We start from the raw sequence: 13,293 nt of genomic DNA, 5'->3' as shown, positions 1-13,293 counted from the left end.
ATTTGTAAGTAATAGTAAGATTTGGGCAGATAATTGTGTTTTCTTGGTGCAGCACATTCTTTACTTTAGAAGTACAATACATTTAATAATATTATTTATTTACACGTATTTATACACCTTTGTTTCGATGACATTTTTGAGACAGGAAGCTAACAGCACGTGTTGGTGTAGGGAATGTGAAGGGCAGTGGTCTTGGGCAACTGCTCCCATGGACTGCTGGCTGCATCCAAGACTATGGTTTGGAATCAGAAAGTAAAACATCTTACAGGAAAATTGGGGAGGATGGGCTAGGCCAAGATTCTGCGATGAAGGAGGCGGAGGTGATTGTCTCAAGGCCAGGGACTTTGCTGAGCCACGCATTTTCTGGGAACAAGGCATGCGGCCAGTGGAAGGGACTTCTGAGCATGAGGAATTAGCAGACCAGAGTTTCTGGAGGTAAACCCTAGACTAAGTTCAACAAACCTCTGTGCATGCTCAAAGATCCATTGCAGGTCATTTGTAGTTGGGAGCAATCAAGAACAATTTGCAAGGAAAACACTCTGTGGCTTGACTGCCCAAAGGAGGGACCTCGGCTCAGGACAGTTTGCATTCAGACCATGCAATGAAAATCTGCATCACAGTAGAAATTCTTAGATCTGCAGCAGGACAGAATAAAGGCCCCTTGACAGTGTGATATAATGCTTAAAATGTTCAGCGCATACAAGGATTCAAAATTCCTGCTTAGCCACAAGCCCGCAAGGAAATTTGGGGCCAGTAAATCAGCCTAGCCTGTCCCCTAGGGGCATGTGAGCATCATGGAAGCAGCGCAAGAAGAATGGACAAGATTCCCACCACAGCCAGTGGCAGCACAGAAGGCCTCAAAGCAAGACCAAACTGAGCAAAGCATTCTAGTAAACATCTTATCTTTTCATTGCATTCATTTGTACGGGCATAAACTAGGGTTCAGTAATGGAAAGTCCTAAGATCAAATGCAATCTCTCCAGCCCCATCACAGAATCCAGAAGCAAGACGTGCAACATGGAGGAAAAGATGGCTGTGGTAACAGAGGCCTTCCAATACTATCTGGAAAGTGGCTGTCCTACAAAACTAGTTGCTGGTTTAAAGTTAGGGCACAAAGGCTCAAAAACCCTTTGAGAAGCCCCAGATGTGATCGGGAGACTCTACAGAGCTGGCAAAAGAGTCTATAAACTTAGAATCTATAAACTTAGAGGCTTCGGCAAGGGGCGGCATAGAAATGTTCTAATAATAATAATAATAATAATAATAATAATAATAATAATAATAATGCATTCCAATTGCTGAAGATAATTGTGTGATGCCCCATCAGCCAGTATGGTATTTTCATAACCTTCTGAGAATTCCTCAAATCAAACCCAACAGGAAAATCCATTGTGTACTCCGAATACCTATATTATTCAGAAGAACATAAGTACAGTATTTATCACCAGAAGCCTCCATGTCAGAAAGATCAAGTAAATACTGGAAGAGCTCTCTTTGTACACTGCACAGCACAGACTTCAGGAAGCATTTACATTACCAAACTGTTGTCTGCATTCTAGGATCTGAAGAGAGAATAATCGGTGTTGTTAGCACAAAACTGCAACATAAAAGGAAGTTGAAATTGACTGTTTAACATATTTTAAGAATTATAAAAATAACCAAGAGGACACATGACACAATCTCTTGCCTAAGCAAAGCAGGTCTGAGTCTGGTCCGCGCCTGAATGGGAAGGTGACCTTGAATTCCAAGATGGAAAAAAGTCAGGATATAAATGTACTAAACAGATGACACAATAAGAACAAGCAATAAGCTGGCAGATACCCAGCTTGTGATAATCTTTTAGAGCGCTTAGCACGGCCACGGAGAGATGAGTGCTATATCAGATTTGAGAACAGAACAGAGAAATAATCAGACAGCTGGCTGGCCAATTTGTGCCCTCTACCAACACACACAGCAAATAAACTCAGCATAAGGGGGGAAATGAGATAAACACAGATTGCAGTCTTTGAAATTGGCTACAAGAACTCTGGCTTTGTTATATAGCAATGAGATTATGGTAAGCGGAGGCACAATTGCTGGGGGTGTTATGGAATGTTTATGAACATTCCAACATGGTGGAAGCTGTAAGGCTAAGCACACGGTGCTTAAGCAAGGAGAGGGTTACACCTACCTGGGGAAACTGGTTCAGCAGAGAAGAGAACCAAGTGTGAGGCTGAAATGTGGAATATGTGATTGGCATGTATGTATGTCAAGTTTACATATAGGAAAATAAGTAGAATTAAAGTGGGGGGAAGTGAAAGAAGAACAGCCACAAGGAAAATATACCACAAATGCACACCCAAAAATGTATGAAGGAGTCTACCTCTCTGTATGCGCGTGTCTAAACATGGCAACATTAGGGAGTTATTTCTGACTATGAGAGTGGATCAGCATTTCATGTAATGCCCTGATCAGGGTGGTGTTTCCTTGATCAACACTAAGTTCTACCTTATTGCAGGAACAGAGGCGGAAAACCAGGAGACTGCGCTAGAAACCCCCAGGGTGGACTTGATGCGACCCCATGTGAGAATGCAGGGCTGCAACAAATGGTTCCAAGTATCCTCCCTCCCACTCTTGATTCCATACATTCTTCCGGGCTATGCAAGTACTATTTCACCTGGTCCATTGGGGGTTCTGTGGAGCAACTGTGCAATTTTAAATTTAAAAAGGCAATCCAGCGTCTCTGGAAGATTTGTGCACTTTGTTGCTCCATTATCCCCAAGATCACAAGCATTTCCTGTCCCTTTCTAAGTGTTTCATTAGTTTACTGGGACAAAATTATAAGCCCATAAATCAGAGCTTGAGAAACAATCCAAATAAAATCAGAGCTCCAGAAAATGTTTTTTGCAGCTGTACTCTAGGAGAAATTGAGGTAGTTACAAATGAGACGTCTCATAACCGAAGCCTTAACAAATTAGCCTCATAATAAAATCTCTCAGAGTCCCTGTGGCAGAAGGTGGCTTTTCATTAAATGTTTTCTTATAGATGACGCTGCCTAGAAATCTGACATCTTCCAGCCCAGCTAAAAAACAAGCCATCAGCAGCTATGAAGTTTCCAGCCTGCCAAGAAAGCCTTAGTATCCTAACAAACACCCTTTCCTAGCAGTTGCAATACATGGGCACCCAATTGGTTTCTGCATTATACTCTTTATATCTTTAGGTGCCCATTAAAAATGTACCTCTTTGACAAGTACTTTGGTGGGTGGGCTGTCTGATTCATTGTTTAATGGTTTTTAATGATTTCTCTGCTGCCATACTTTCAATTTTAATGCTGATTTTGTTATGCATAATTTTATTTGTTTTACTATGGTCATATTAGTATTTATTGTTTGGTTTTATCTTATGACCAATTGCATTGTTTTAATCATGTTGTGATCTGCCCAGGGAGCCTATGGCTGATGGGGCAGCATACAAGTTAAATAATTAATTAAAAATATGGTCAACCATTGGAAGCCGGGGGTGGGGGGGACTTGCATTGGTCCTTAGAATATCTGAACACATTTCAAGGTTCTTTGCCACTGGATTTCTCTGTTTGTAGTTGCTGGGATTTAATGCATCTTTACTGTGAGCTCTACAGAACTGCACAGGATATAAATTTAATCATCATAAACATATGCAGACATCTCTGCAGACAACAAAACTGCTCTTTCAAGTTATCCGCTTTTACAAAAAGTAGAGCCAATCTCATAAGCTTCAACTGAACAGCACACCAGCAGAAATTCGGCAACAAAACAGGATCTTCTCCCTCCCTCCCTCCTTCCCTTCACAATCCTCCACAATACGTGAAGATCTGCCCTGAGAGCATCCCAACTCCCCGGAGGAAACCTTCGTGGCACATGGGTGAGCTGGGGAGAGTGGTGGAATCGTTCCTCACTCCTCCCAGTGTCAGTTCTGTCAGCAGAATGGCAACATTGGACGCAACCCACAGACTATAAAGAGACATTAAAAGCGACCTTGCCAGGCATCTAAAAGAATTTAAACATCCACCCAGTCAGGCTCCTGGGCCATATGCAGTAGAAAGGGCTAACTTGCTGTGATGCTTTTCATACCACCACTTCCAAAAAGAAACAGGCCCACAGCCTCTTCCTCTTCTCTCCTCGTATAGCTTCTTCTGCCCCCCTCTACGCAGTCGCTGCTGCTGGGTGGGACAGATCAGGAAAGCACGTGCCCCTTACTCAGCTGGATCTGGAGGACTAGGTCCAAGGCTACAGCCACTATGGCGCCCAATGTCACTCCTAGCTCCACCTTGGCCTTGCACCACCCTCTTCTGGCATCTTCATCAACTCCCTTCTGAAAGCCAGTTTGTATCATGGAGACTCTGCAAATCTTTGTCGCGAAAAAGGAGGACGCTCGCTATCACTACTCCACAACCTTCATTACCGTCCATTTTTATTTAATAAACCTTCATCAGCTTAAATGAATGGCTGTTATTAGTTGAGCTAACAGCCAAATAATAATGCTCCAGAGAGATATCAGTGCTTGTTGATGCATTAACGAAAAGAGGAGAGGGCCGAGGTTAAGCACGTGTCAATGCAAATGAGGCAATGGGAGGCACTCGCAGTTTAATGCAACAGAAGGCCTCAGATAATGGAATTTGCAAGATTAAAAGGAAAGAGATGAAGTTATTGATAAGTATATTAAAGGGAGAAAAGGCGATAAGATGTTACAAAGGCGAAAAAATCCTCAACTCATGCGTCTCTGCTTTCAAAATATCTTTACATCTTGATGATGAAATTAACAAAACAAAACTTGAAGAGGATCAGAAAATGGGATTAGAAGCTATAATGAAAAAGCTGGCTGAGTTTAATGCTGAGCACTTCTAAGATACTTTTGCAGCACATGCACAGAAAGTGGCTCTTGCTGTTCACCATTTGAACATTTAGACTGTTTTGTTAAGAATTATCCCCATCCAGCCCAGGGGGAAACTGAGGAAAATGTATGTGGAAAGATGTCTGCATTGAAATTACAGTAAAAACTAGGAAGTAATGGCCAATCCCCAGGTTATTATTTTATCTGTTTCATTTTTAAACCTCACCTGATAAAATCTACCACAATTTCCTTTCATACTGCTTTAATATTATTAACTTATACATCGGGACTGGCACGGAAGGGCAACTCAGGAGTTGGTAGGTAAAACCGGTATGAACAACATGTTCCAATCAGGCAGTTCTCCCCAACCCGGCGCTCTCCACAACTCCCAACGACCATCTGGGCTGGGAACCATGGAAACTGTAGTCCAAATCTCTGGAGGGCTGCAGGCTGGAGCAGGTGGAGGTAAGGATTTGCCATCACTATGCAGTGCCAACATCGTGGTTTGAATCAGGGCACAGTATCCCTTCCCCTGGGCACAGCTCATGTTGCTCCAACGTCACAAGGAAAGCTTCCCGACACTCTTGCTTCCCGACAGGGGAATCAGAGGACAGCAGCAGAAACTGCCCAGCGCAGGAGTGACGGTTTGGCACGTGGGGAGAGGGAGGCTGGCCAGGGCGAGAAAGATGGAGGAGTTCAGCAGTGATGAAAGAGAAGCCCAGGGGTGGCACACAGAGGCCAGGTGGGGATCGACGGTTGGTTGAGAAAAAGGCGGAAAAGGACTCGGGAAACTAGGAGAGGAAGCTGGAATGCTCTGGGTACCCAGCCTCCTCCTAAGAGGGGCCCTTGTGTGAGACCAACCCACTCTGACCAGATCAACCTGCAGAGCTCCCAAGGCGTGACTTCCTCGACAAGGAGGTGACCTCGGGGCCTGCTTCTCATTCCCCACTTCTCTGCTAAGAGGTGCTTCACCCACCTCATTAGGCCCCATGCCCATCACAGTGAGAAGTTCCAGAAGGATATCTCCGAACTGCAAGAACGGGCATCAATATGTTGCGCTCATCCTGCCACACACAGGCCCATGGTGCTCCTGTCCCTCCACAGAGCTCGTCTACGTGGCCAGAAAGTCTAATCAGACGTGGCTTCAACCACCTCCGGGAACCCAAGTAAGGAAAGAACTCCCTTTGCGTGTTGAAAAGCCCCAAGTGCTGACTGCTAACAAATACAACTACAAATGACAGACTCTAGTTTCTAGTACAGCAATCTGCTGTTTGCTGGAACACTGAAAAGCTATATTTGTTTTGGGTTGTTTAAGCATGTTTCTAGCCTTTATGCAAATGCAGTAACTTTTTATTTCTATTTGTTTTGGCAAGGGAGGGAAAAGGCTCAGGAGGCAAGGGTTTGGCAAGGATCAGGAACTGGGAATCAGCTGAATGTTGTGGATATACGGAATTGTCCAGTCACATGGTCACCATGGGCACTGTCACGGCTGTTGTGGAGGAAGGGCTATTCCAGGCTTCCGCCAGGCTTGCATCTACTGATGGCCAGACTGGCTGCAACTGATGGAAGCTGCACTTCCACAAATCTGGAAAGGACCAGGCTGGAGAAAGGACACCATATTTCATGCTATTATCGCCCAATAACCAGAACTCTCTGGGAAGTTCACAGTGGGTGAAATAGCAAAATACAAGATGATCAGAGTACAAAAACGTAACAATAACTGCAGCTAAAGCATCACTGTTCAGACACAGACGGGGTTGGTATGCATGCCGAAGCTGATGGAAGGTACGCCATGGCACTGACTCCACCTGAGCTTCTAGTGATAACAGTGGGAACAAGAACACCCCCGAAGCATGATCCTGATCCTTTAGGGGAACTTACAAGTTCCTTTAGGGGAACTTACTCCCCTCTCCATTTCATCCCCACACAACCGCCCTGTGCGCAGGTTAGGCTGAGAGTGACCCCTCCAAGTGGCCATCATGCACTAAATTTATTTATTTATTTATTTATTTAAAGCTTTTATATACCATCCACTACAAGCTCTAGTTCCATGACTGCAGAGAAGTGATGGGTGATGAATCTGCTGAGGTCGCTCTTCAGCGACGCTAACTAATATTCAGACATCTTCATAAATGGAACAGAAAGAACGCGAGAGTTCAAAAATTCAAACGCAGCATGGAGCAAAACTGGAATTCAAATGCAGGATGAATCTGCCCAGGAAGGAGTAATCCTCTGGGTAACACAAACTAACATTCTAACAATCAGAGCTTTTATTGGAAAGAAAAGGGAAGGTACCAATTCTGAGCTGTGGCAACTGAAGGATACTCACTCCGGCAAACACTTAGGGCCTCTGGGGAACCCGATAAAGCACCTGTCCTCCAGTGTTAATTCTCACACGTTCCTGAAAACTGCATGAGGGGGACTTCCAAAAACAGGGTAAACCCAGGAAAGAAGACTTTCTCCCAAGGCAGTGCAAGCGATCAGCAGCTGAACCCGGGGAGGCTGGACGTAGAGTGTACACCAGAACACCATAGAGGTGGAAGGACTGGCTGGTCTGAATCTTATCCCAGCACCACCAAGACTGTGGCCAAAAGGGAGACTGCAAAACCCAAAGGGGTCCTGCTGGTCTTACAGGGCAGTCGTCTAGGCCTGTTTCCCCAGGTGGAGCAAGTCAGCTACGAGGGGAAGCAATAGCAAATGCCTCTTGACTTACCTTGCCCCGACTGATGCCTCCGGACTCTGACCACCTGCCCACTTAGAAAGTGTATTCTGTCTCTGGCCTGATTCTTCTCCACGTGTTCCAGAACCTGAGCACTGGCCTCCCTGGGCACGCCATTGGCCCCTGACCCCACTCAGCCTGAAAGACGGGCCGCCTTGCCATTATGAAAAACCCTGGGACATTCCTGCCCACAGCCTGGCCATGGAGCCAAGATGAGCGGTATGACCAAAACTGGAAGATATGCCTCACAGTTCAATAAGGCAGGCTCCAAAGCTGAAGTTCAGATGCGGCATGAAAAGGTGCAGCAGGAAAACTCGCCACGCTTCAGGAGGCAGCATGTCAGCACGACAATAGAAAATGAGCTAATTTGACTGCAAGCAAGGCTCCTGTTCTGAACAAATTATCTTAGGCAGAACACATTCCAAACGCCGTAGCAAAGAGATGGTTCCACCCGCTCAATTTCAAAAGTGAAACAGAAGGTGGCAGCAATGCAGGCTTTGGTCCAAGCAGGAAAAACCTAGCTCGGGGGAACTTTAAATGCTATTATTCACCTTCAGAAGCAGAAGTGAAGAACCGTGTACTCTTTTAACAGATGCAGAAATGTCACAACAGTGGTGCTTAATGCGACACACCTGAGGAACGGGCCAGTGCCTCAGTCACCAAGCACAGATGCAACAGACAGTGAGAACACCACAACTGAGGATGTTTAAATGAGTGGGAGAGTGAGAGGGGTGCTAAAAGGCTCTCTCCAGACTGCAAGAACAGGCATCAGTGGGGCAAACGCGGTTTGATATAAGCAAGTGTAAAGTAGTGCACCTTCGAGCGAGAAAGGCCAACGTCCCATGGAATCTCAGCTAGCGGTGCCCGACCAAGAAAGGGGCCATGCTGAATAGCTCAGTGAAAACGCTGGCCCTGTGAGAAAGGCAAATTCCAGGCTGGGCATAACTGGTAAAGAAACTGACGACAGAATCACCGAATTGCCACGATCATACTCTCCTTTTACAGATCTGTGATGCAGCCACACTTGGAATGTTGTATATCGTTCTGGCCACCACCCCTAAAAGGGGGTTTATGGAGTTGGAAGAAGTTCAGAAACGGGAAAGTAAAATGATCAAGGGGCTGGGCCATCTCCCAAGTTACAATGGCTGGGATTGATTAGCTTCAAGAGATGACATCTAAGGGGGAGCACAACAGAGATGTACAGCATTTTTATCCCTTTCTCGGAATACTATAACCCAACGGCGTCATTACACGGCTGGTAGCAGCAATTCAAGACAGCTAAAGAAGCCCTTTTTCTCAGATTCAAACTGCAGAATTCCACTGCTGATGGCCATGAATCTGGATGGCTTTAAAGGGCAGGATAAGGATTCATGCAAGGTAAGGTTATCAGCAGCTACCAATCCCATTGGCTGTCTGCTTCCCACATACCAGAGTCAGTATACTTACATATACATGGCTGGGAAAGGTGCTGTTACACTCCAGTCTTTTCTTTTGTAGCTTTACCACTCTGAGAACATCTAGTCTAAAATTCTAGACTCCTCTGAATCCAACTGAGCTCTTCTTATGTTCTTACAACCTGAGAAATAGCTTTTTGCCTGTCTTTCCAAACAGAAGCAAGAGAAGTCTTCAAAACACACTTTGGTCTGCTTAGCTTACATGATCACCAAATCTAGCTTTCCTTACTGCAAAATCTCTGAAAATGTGGTTACATATAGTTTCCCTTAAGATAGACCAGATCTGGCCATGACTATGTTAGCAACTCTGCACGCAACTGAGGCCCTTTATTGTTTTGCAAACTGTAAATCCGTTCCGATGGTTCAGAAGCCTTTCTGAGCTAAAGCATGCAGAACAGAACACTCAAATTCCAACAAAGTATCATTCAAGTGGGGTGGAGGACCTAGTACAGTATTTATTTCTTCAGTCCTGGAACTGTTTGCATAGTGCTTCCTCTCTTTATTTCCCCACAGCCTGAGTGTAGCGGTCGAACTTGCAGTCGGTGAAGGATCCCCCATCCACCTGTCTTTCACAATTGTTATATGTACAGGTAAGTGAGCTCTGTTCAGGAATTCAATCTGAATATGTTAGGGTGAAAACTGGGTATGAAGATGGGCCCACAAACAGTATCACTGCCCCCCCCCCGCCTCCTTGAACACCATCCCCCACCCCCTCCTGTCCCATGCTGAGAAAGGATGCCGGATACTCACTTCAATGTGAGTGGAACTTGGTGTGATCAGGACCCTGATTGCACAGAAAATTCCACCTGAGAGGCATGGCTCGTCCCCTACCCAGTTTAAGCCCTCACACATTCAAGCAAACAATGGAACTGGTATATTTTATACAAACAAAGATGTACAAACAGATTGCTTATTGCCATACACGCACAGGCCAGGGGGCAATTCGTTTTTCTGAGCCGCTGTTCTATACGTCACTGCATACATGTACTACGGACTGAAGGCACTGTTCAGTACGAACTGGGCTTGTCAATATACACTCCTGTTAATGTAGCCGACCGTAAGACTGACTTTACAGTCACGGTCTGGATTCAGGTTCAGACTTATTTCCCTAACACTCCAAAACTCATCTGAGACACGCGGCTACATGAATAGTCATTCCCCCTACAGCTCACACACGCGCACATGCAATTGATGCCCTTCTCCCTTTCGGGTTCACGGAAAGGCATATTCCAAGTAAGGCTACCCCTTTTGCCCCGGCTTCCCTGGAGAAAAAACACAGAGTGAGGACACACAATGCCAAACCCAGCGCCTGAATGCAGCCCAGACCGCAAGTGCCACAGCAAGGAAGTGCATGGAGAAAGGCCCTGGCTGAGCCAAGAACCCAGGATGATTCATGGGAAGCAACACCATGAAAAGGGAAGAAAACACTCGCGTATGGATGCACGGTGTAACAAGGACGCAGCGGAAAGGAAATGAGTCGAGGGAACGGGTTCGGATAGCCTATTCTGTACTCCCCATCCACAGCTCACCAGGAAACTGGCTTCTTAGCTTCTGTGCACTCCAGGAAGTAGTAATAAAGGGAGGCCTGACTCTGCATCACACCCCACGGTGCCTCTAGCAGACATCGCAGGCACATGGAACACCACAGCCTTGGCCAAAGGGGGAGGCCTTGGATTGCCACTGCACGGTTGTGGGCCTGGTAGAAAAGGACTGCAGCGCTCCAGCTTTGCCCTGAAGGTCCCGGGTTCAATACTCCACATCACCAAACAGGATTGTGAAAAACTCCTGACTGAGAAGCGAGAACACCAAATGAGCGCCTTCCAAAGTGTCCTGCCTTTCATGGATCAGCTCAGAACATGTAAGCTCAAGGCTGTGGCTTCCTTTGTGGAATCGATCCATCACATATAAGGTCTCCCTCCCCTTCTTTCTTCTGCTTTGCTTTCCATAGCAATACTGTCTGCTAGGGACAGGAAGCTGCTCCCAGGCAATACTGAGCTAGATGGACCAATGGCCCAACTTGATAATAAAGCAACTTCCTTTACATGCATACAGAGAGAGCACAACGTCACTATCTTCTCTGCCTGTCCCCAGATGATCCCAAACGCTCAGGAGTTTGGAGCAGATTTAAGCAACTTTTTCTGGGGCCAGAGAAACAGAATGTGTAACATTTTCCCCCAACCAATGGACTTATTTCCCTGCATAAGCATCCAGTTATCTAACAGGACTTGCATCATTTTTCTGCATGGCTCGTGGTTGCTACAGCTTTCCAGCCTTATTCTTGCTAGATTCATTCATAGAATGAATACACAGAACTTTCTTCAGATAATTTGTAAAGCTCACCTCTTTGAGTTTTAAGCTGTCAACAGCCAGCTACAAACACACATTTCTCTTCATCTAGCTTTCCATAAATACCAGCCATCACCAAAATACCTTTGCTGCTTTGCTCCCGCTTCTGGGAAAAGGTTGCCTTTCTTACATTAGTAAGCCTTCCCAGAATTAATCATTGTACATTAGAACCAGCTGGAGTGTTTTGAGTGATAATGAAACCTGTAACAAGCCATCTTCAGACGTCTTTGCCAAACAATAAGGGAATTAAAATTTCAATTTAAATGCAGAGGTTGGAAACACGCTTCAGTGGCAAAATTACTTCAATTAATGTGAGTGGAATACAAAGAACAGACTGCAAAAATGTGATGCAGCAACCAGAAATTATGCCATTAATGCGCTTGCATCAAGCCCACACAATGACTGCAAAGGTCTAATTTAGACTGCACATATCACAAAGCTACAGGCAACAATATTTATCAGTTCTCCCGTTTCAACATGAGAGATATTGGCGTCTTTGTCAGATCATTTTTGGCTTTTGATAAGCCAACAGCTGTTTACCTTGAGGACAAAGGACAAGGAGATCCAAAAACATTATGCATCCCTGACAGTTTAATAATTATTTTATAGACTGCTCAGATGATACAATGAGGGAGAATGGAATTACCCAAAAGCAAGAGCACAATTATGACATCATTCTGCTGGGAAGACAGAAGCAAGCTAAAGAGGGCTGAAGCCAAGGAGCTCCATTCTCGATGCATTTAGCTTCCTGCTGCAGCAAAGCAAGTGAGGAGGAAGGAAGAAAAGAAAAAAAGGAAAACTGTATTTTCAGAAGAAAAAGATTTGCAAGCCCATCCTGAGGGATGTAAAGAGAGGAGATGCGTTTCCCAGAAAACAAAGAGGAGCTCAATTTTGTCTCAGTCCACTACAACTCAAAAGAATAAACCAGTTTCAGGTCAGCCACATTTTTAAGTTCAGTAGCTACAAAGTTCACGTCGGAAGACAGAAACCAGGACGTGGGCATGGAAGACCTGCCTTCAAATTCCACCAAGAGCTGTGGAGATTCACAACGTGGTCCAGTGCAAGACCCTCATAGCTTTGGGTCCCTCCAATGGGGAAACTGAGGGCAAAACAGCAGCGGCTATGAAGTGCTCTGTGCATTTAAAGCTCAATACAGTAACTGAGGGTGCCAAATGGTTAATGGTTATTAACCAGTTCACACTTTCACTAACTGGACATTAATATACATGTTAAAATATCTCAGGGCTAATTCACACATGACAGAGACGCAAACCCAGGTTTGCCCTGAGTGTGCCCTGTACCCTCCACAAGCAGGCTTGGCCAGTCACTGCTCCCTGGTGTGCAAACGATACCTGTTTGCAAAGGTGTCTGTAAGACTCACATTTTAGGTACACCTTTAGGTGTAGACCTAAGAAAAGTCAGTGGCTGAAGTGGCTCTCTTGAGAAGAATAGGAATTAAGCTAATCCTCTCTCTTTATGAATACCCATATCTGACATCTTGGGAAAAAAAAGCTACCTTTATTTTTCCTCCCAAACTTATGAGGCAACATTCTGATCTTCTTGCACTGGGGGAGATTACACTTCGTTCCCCTAATGGGAACGTCTAACACTGCTACAATTCCCCTCTACCACTCAACTAGTGGGTTTTCGGACAGTATTTTATACAGACAAATGCGTGCAATTTAAAATCACAGGATCGGCAATGGAAACACCTGTAGGCCCTGGAACGGTTTGGATAAGCAGAGGCTCCTTTCACTGAGCATCCTATTTCTTAGGGAGCTCTGAGAAAGGAATTTAGAGGAAAGGGCAACTCAGCTTGGCAGATAGAGAAATGAGGCCTCATGGGAGGAGACACAAACATCAGGGCAAATGACGGACGGGGTCCGGCAGAATAAAGAAGGGCAAGTAAGTGGCCAGCAGCACATT

At 45.3% G+C, this 13,293-nt stretch overlaps 1 protein-coding gene across 7 annotated transcripts in view; it reads right to left on the bottom strand.

Moving 5' to 3' along the window:
- EXOC4 (exocyst complex component 4) overlaps window positions 1-13,293 on the bottom strand; it is a 394,149-nt gene that overhangs the window by 353,161 nt on the left and 27,695 nt on the right. The window contains exon 1 of one of the 7 annotated variants that reach the window (XM_044428728.1): window positions 7,562-7,579. The exons of the other annotated variants lie outside the window; for them this stretch is intronic. The gene's annotated coding sequence lies outside the window, so the exon portion shown is untranslated. Of the gene's footprint in view, window positions 1-7,561; window positions 7,580-13,293 lie in introns of those variants that run through there. 7 annotated transcript variants of the gene reach the window in all.

The sequence above is a fragment of the Varanus komodoensis genome, unplaced genomic scaffold (genome assembly GCF_004798865.1).
Source record: "Varanus komodoensis strain SLA01 unplaced genomic scaffold, ASM479886v1 scaffold1, whole genome shotgun sequence".
Classification (NCBI taxonomy): domain Eukaryota; kingdom Metazoa; phylum Chordata; class Lepidosauria; order Squamata; family Varanidae; genus Varanus; species Varanus komodoensis.
The sequence above is the reverse complement of the archived record's forward strand: the minus strand, read 5'-3'. Positions and strand labels throughout refer to the sequence as shown.